The following is a 6,290-nucleotide window of genomic DNA, read 5'->3' on the forward strand; positions in this document are numbered from 1 at the left end:
AAGGTGTTGAGAACCTGGACATGAATTATCCAGAACATTCTATTTACTTCCTTTGTGTAAAGAACTTACTAGCTTATTGTATGTATGTAAAGAACCTTCTAGTTTGTACTGTAGAGAACTTTCTAGTTTGTCAGTTCTGTATAAATAGCCTGTGTTGGTTGTGTAAAAGGACGGCAATTTTTTAAGTTAATTTTCTTTCTTTTTGTTGAGAAAAGTTTGTTGGAACCCACAAGTTAATCACACATCAATTGCCAAAATAAAAATCTGACAAACTAAAGCACTATATTATGTACCTTTTGTTTAACATCTTGTCTCCTCCATAATGTTAAGTTACCAATAGTCAGTTTCTTTAATCCTTGTCCCATTAGTATATGAATATTCTCTATCATCCTCAATACAGTAAACCCAACATCAGAGAAAGGAAAGGAGCAAGTGACTGATATTGAAGTGGAGGTTTCTTCATAATTATTAATGATCAGGAGTGTATTGAATAATTTTGAATAAATGTCCTTAATCTCTTTAATCACACGTTCCTCAGGTTTCCAGTCAAATATGAAAATAGCTGTTTCAAACTGCATGTATAAAATATAAGTAGGTACACACTTTAATTTTTGTTCTCACTCTTACTTTACACATTTCTGTTTGTTCTTTTTCTCTCTGCAGTTGTCTTTTCTCCTCAGCCTCTTTCAAATCTATTCAAGATTCAAAAATCAAATGACATATATACATCATCAATAAAACCTTTAATATCTCTTAAAAGCCTCTCATTGTGTTTTCTTTTAGTAGCTAGTTGTGTATTTCTTAATTTTATTTTTTCTTGTAATTTCTCTATTATTCTTTTGTCATCTACTAATGGCTGATAGTCTGGTCTTGTCATTGCTTCAAGACAGAGTTTTATATCATTGAGTTCAAGAGCCATTTTCTTCTTCATTTTGCTGGCAGCTATAATTATTATTAATTATTATAGTGTAATAGATAAACCTGAATCAGTATATTACTAGAAAGTGATGATAATTTGTCTGACAATTCTTTGTTTTCTTCTTTTATCTCATTAAACTGAGAGCTCAATACAGTCAACTCTTCATAAAGTGGTTCTTCCTATTAATAATTATTATAATTAATACAAACTAGTGAGATATACCTTAACTTCTTTAATTGATTCAGTATCACTTTGAACAGACAATGATTCCTCCTAATGATCAAAAATATCATCACACAGCTACTACAGATAGATATACTACAAGAGTTAAATTTGGCAAATTGTTTACAATTTGCAATTGGCCAATTTTATATTGGCAATTTAGCAATCAAGTGCCACTGCATGAGCATGCTCAAAATGAGGCCAAGATGGCAGATTTTATTCTGGCAGATGTTAACTGCAACTACCAATCCACCAATTAATTCCAGCTACAGTGGTACTTAAAATATCTTATAGGAAAAACTAATGACACATCAACACATAGCAAGGCAAAGTCTATGAATAAATAGTATAGCAAGCTAGGCTATATGTGAAACTGAATTGTAGGGGAAAAACCTACTGCTGCCTACATAGGTGAGGAAAATTAATTGCCATTAAGTATCGACAAGTAAATGTTCAAGAAATTTTTAAGATTAAAAAACTTGACAAAGCTTTTGTACTTCATAATTATGATGACATATGCAATAAATAGTAGCTAACCTCTAGTACTTTCATCATTGATAGTTCTTGCTTCAATCGAATTGTTTCCTATCATAAGTACAAACAAAAAACATTAATAAATTAAATGTACATCAAAGAGTTTGGTAGTAGTATATGACATACATGTACCTTCTCTTTGCTACTGATAGCATCTCTTAGTTTATATTCAGCTTCTTCAAGTATAATATAAGAAATAACCTGTAAAAAATATAGTACTTAAAATGGCAGTTTTATGAGGCAAATTTTAACTAACTTCTGTATGCAATAAGTCTTGATCCTTTTCTTTTAGTTCCTATACAAAACAATAATATTTTATAAATCAATATTCAACTAATTATATTATGTACCTTTTGTCCAACATCTTGTCTCCTCCATAACGCTAAGTTACCAATAGTCAGTTTCTTTAATCCTTGTTCCATTAGTATATGAATATTCTCTATCATCCTCAATACAGTAAACCCAACATCAGAGAAAGGAAAGGAGCAAGTGACACATATTGAAGTGGAGGTTTCTATATACTTAATAACCAGTAGTTTACCAGATACTTTTGATAGTATATCTTTAATATCCTTCAGTACATGTTCCTCAGGCTCCCAGTCAAAAATAAAAGTAACTGTTTCACATTGAAGATGAGGAATGGAAGCAAATCTTTCTTTCAAACAAAGACTGATGGAGAGTGACTTGCAGAATTCCTTTAGCTCTGTTCTATATCCCTCAATGTATCTTGTAGCTTCTATAATCTCCATTTCTTCCACTACACTGTCAAGAAGTTCAATATCAGTCAGTGAACACTCATTTTGAATAAGACACAAGACACCAGAAAGATCAGTACATTGCTCTACTTTTCGTCTAAGAACTGTGCTACGACAAGACAGGAATTCTTTTATTTCTTCTAAAGGAGGAGGTTTTCTTTTAATGATCTTGCCAATATTGTAGAACATCCTTCCATAGCATGTTCTCATTGAGCTAAAGTTTGTCAGTAAGTCTTTAGGAACAGGAACATGTACTTCAACTACAAAAGATATTATTACTTCAGTACCAAATAGCTAGAAAAGTTGGAATGTCAAATTTGATGGATTAAATTTAAAAGAGGTTTGAAGGTTAAAATTTTTTTGGTAAAACATTAACCAAGTGCATGCTGCTACAGAGCCCTTTCACATTGGAGACTAAAATTTTGGTAAATGCACCTCAATTCACCAAAATTTTACTCCACCAAATTTTCTAGCTATATTACAATAGTACATGTAAAAGGTGTATACCTTGAGGTGATAAAGGTTGTAAAGAGGAATCACTAGCAACTTTTGTATCAGAAGATGTGTCTATAAATTAAAATGAAGCAATTTTTATTGCTATAGTAATACACACCAGATTGTTTTGTCTTGGTTTCATCGTCAGTACTTGCATTTTCTATAAAATTAATGAATGTATTATCAATTATTATTTCAGACGAGCCTGAGTGACTCCCCCCCCCCCACATAAAGGAGATGAGTATGTAACTCTGTTTGTATGTACACGTATCATATAGCAAAAAATTTTCGAGGTTTAAAATTATTTCATGAATACCATAATTCCTCTAAATATTCGACGCTCTAAATTTGAAAATAAATAATTATTTCAAATTTTCTACCAAAATTCATTCTAAAACTCGTTTTAAATATTATTGTTCCATGTGGTTCTAATTTCATCACTTACCTCTAACTTCAATACCAGAGAAGGATACTCTGAATAGCCAGGTTAGCATAAAGCTGGTTTTGTGTATTAATGAATCCCTCCAAATTTGACAAAATAATTAGTTTAAAAGCTTCATAACTACTCTCCCTCTAAAAATTTCAAATACAAAACTTGATGTGACAAATTTTTAGAGGAATTATGGTAATGAAATTTATGGGGAAATTTTAAATTTCATAAAAATATTTTCATGATTTTATTTTAATAATAACAATTGAACATGCCCTATTTAATTAAAACATGGCAGATTGAGATGGGCTCGATGGACTCATGTGTCAGGGGCACCATGTCTACAAAAAGTGTGGACACCAGCAGTGATTGTGGAGATCATCTTTGACCTTGCCTCTAGGCTCAAAATAATGATACAAAGATATTAACCAAGAATATGACTTGTTTAGACAAAAGGGCATGCATACACATACATACACATGTATTAATAAGGAGTGGTTGACCCTTTGATTAATATTCATTTTCGGGGGTTTAATTTTTCGTGATGCAAACAGTGATCATGAAAATACGGAAATTCATTCCTCACAAAATTTTTTGGTTATATGATAGGTCACCCCTATTTATCTGTATAAAAAAATTTCCCCTTTTTTAATAAACTCAATAATCTTCATTGAACATGGGTGTGGTCACAGTAAAACAAAATGGCCATAGATAATAGAGTAAATGAAAGGGATTGGCAACAGGGTGTAGCAACAGGAAATGTGGGTTGGGTTACCACGTGACAACCATCAGTGTTTTAATTGATTTCCCATCTCTTCCATTGGTGAAGTTGCTCTGGCAGGATTTCGAAGGAAATTTGTGCTGCTCTAGGATAGCGCCAGCTTGCTTTTGATATATAGCCTATTCCACATAGAATTTTTAGAACTACCTGCAGCAAGGTTTTTATCTCCAATAAGCCATTTTGCAACCAGTTAGAGGTACACAAAGTCACCTGTTTTTGAAACACTTTATCATTCGTAAAACACTCAAGCTTCATTGTATTAATATGCAAGTTAGCTCATTCCACAGGAGATTTCAAGCTCTTTAAAATGGTTATACTTATTCGTAGCTCAAGAACAAAATGAGTCTCTCAGAGGGAGAAAAGATGGTATTTCTAGTTAAAGAGTGACGCGGCTACTAACGCATGCATTGATTTACTGAACAAAAAATATTAATAAAAAGCATAAACATTGGTTAGTATTGTGTGTGAGTTTTGTTTGCATGAATTGTATTCTCTTGGAGTTATTCAAGAATAAAGCAAGAAAATCCCAGTTTTTTACTCCAAAATCGGTCAAAAATCCCAACCCTCCTCTGTTTACTTAGCAACAATACAAATGAATGGAGGTTTGCCCACGCCCATGCTTCCATTTCCAATCCCTTTCATTTACTCTATTATCTATGAAATGGCATAGATATTAGAGTACATTATTTCCTTAAATAAAAGCACAGGCGTCTATTTCCTAAAATAGTATTTGGGCCTCAAAAAAATACATAAAAATAAAAAAAACTTAGACACAGAGCAGGATTCCAACCCGTGACCTCATACTTTTGACTTCTGGAATTTCAGGCACTATCCGCTAGACTACTGAGTCAATCCTAGGCTAACTTTCCTTAGATTATAGTCAGGTAAAATGAGGCAATTTGATTGGTCAAATGAGGTAATCTAAGTAGCTTAGTTACCTCTTAATAACTTCTTAGATTACTTGTTAATAACCATTATTTATAATAATAAAATTGTTATTTTTATTGAATATTTACAGTCAAATTTGTGCAGTTACTGAAAGCAATTCGTGGTTCACCGTCCATCGACATTAAAAGTTTTGTTTGTTGAGTATTTTGAGTGTTCACTATCTGATATCTCAATCATTTGTTCAGCTGTGATGTCCTCTTGTAGCTTCTCACTCCATCGATGCTATCAGTGGTGACCAGTGCGTTCCATTATCAGTTGTTGGTCAACACCTTATAAACAGGTCACTGCAGTTGCTTGTAAAGAATGATTAGTTCTGACTCCTTTTATTCCTCCCATTTCAAGCATTGTTTTTGCCATCATACCATTGTTTTTTTGTTTTGTTCATTCAAACATTGTTTTGTTCATTATAGATACCACAAACCATGTGGTATAGTATTAGTGTTATATATTGATATATTATTTTGATATTGATTCCTATTATTATTTTCTAAGGCATTTTGATTACAGTTATTTCTAGTATTATTATTATTGTTATTATGATTATTATTACTACTATTGTTATTACAATTATTATTATTACTATTATTAATTATTATTATTATTATTGCATTGCTGTATGATGTTATTTCTTTTCCTTCTAGCTGATGCTTATGATTTATTATGCTTATTAGTTCATGTATACTGATTCTGATTGTTGTGTAATGTTTTGTCATTGTGATGTAATATGATGTAATACTGTTTGTATATAAGTGTATGCTCTTTTCATTTTTGTCAGAAGAGATTTTAGCCTTTTTACAATAATCAATATTTACAAAATACGAAGGTCAAGCTCTCTCCATTCGGTCACTACACTGGCGACGAGGGTAACTGGACTACTTTGCTGTTTCTTCCTACTTCTCACTACTTACACTATGGCTACGCACGGCAAGATGTCGGCATTCGATGGTTCCAAGGAATCTTGGACTTCTTACTCCGAGAGACTTGACTTCTACTTCAAGGCTAACAAGATTACAGCAGCAGAATCTCAGAAAGCAGTCTTTATTACTGTGATAGGACCTAGGACGTACGGGCTACTGAAGAGCCTACTACAACCAAAGACACCTCAGGACTCTACCGTCACCTTGGATAAGATGAAGGACGTTCTGCAGAAGCATTTCGATCCTAAGCCATCTCCTATAGTTCAGCGCTTCAAGTTCCACACGAGAG

General features: G+C 32.6%; 2 long non-coding RNA genes across 2 annotated transcripts in view; one reads left to right on the forward strand and one right to left on the reverse strand.

Annotated features, from left to right (window-relative positions):
- LOC109585557 (uncharacterized) overlaps window positions 1-332 on the reverse strand; it is a 917-nt gene extending 585 nt beyond the window's left edge. The window contains exon 1 of the long non-coding RNA XR_002186551.1: window positions 294-332. This is a non-coding gene — a long non-coding RNA (uncharacterized LOC109585557). The remainder of the gene's footprint in view (window positions 1-293) is intronic.
- A 4,677-nt stretch (window positions 333-5,009) lies between these two features.
- On the forward strand, window positions 5,010-5,272 carry LOC109585558 (uncharacterized). The gene is made up of 2 exons (XR_002186552.1): window positions 5,010-5,052; window positions 5,155-5,272. It is a non-coding gene; the product is annotated as an uncharacterized LOC109585558 (long non-coding RNA).
- The last annotated feature ends 1,018 nt before the right edge of the window (window positions 5,273-6,290 follow it).

Source organism: Amphimedon queenslandica, unplaced genomic scaffold, assembly GCF_000090795.2.
Source record: "Amphimedon queenslandica unplaced genomic scaffold, v1.1 AMPQUscaffold_13048, whole genome shotgun sequence".
NCBI lineage: Eukaryota > Metazoa > Porifera > Demospongiae > Haplosclerida > Niphatidae > Amphimedon > Amphimedon queenslandica.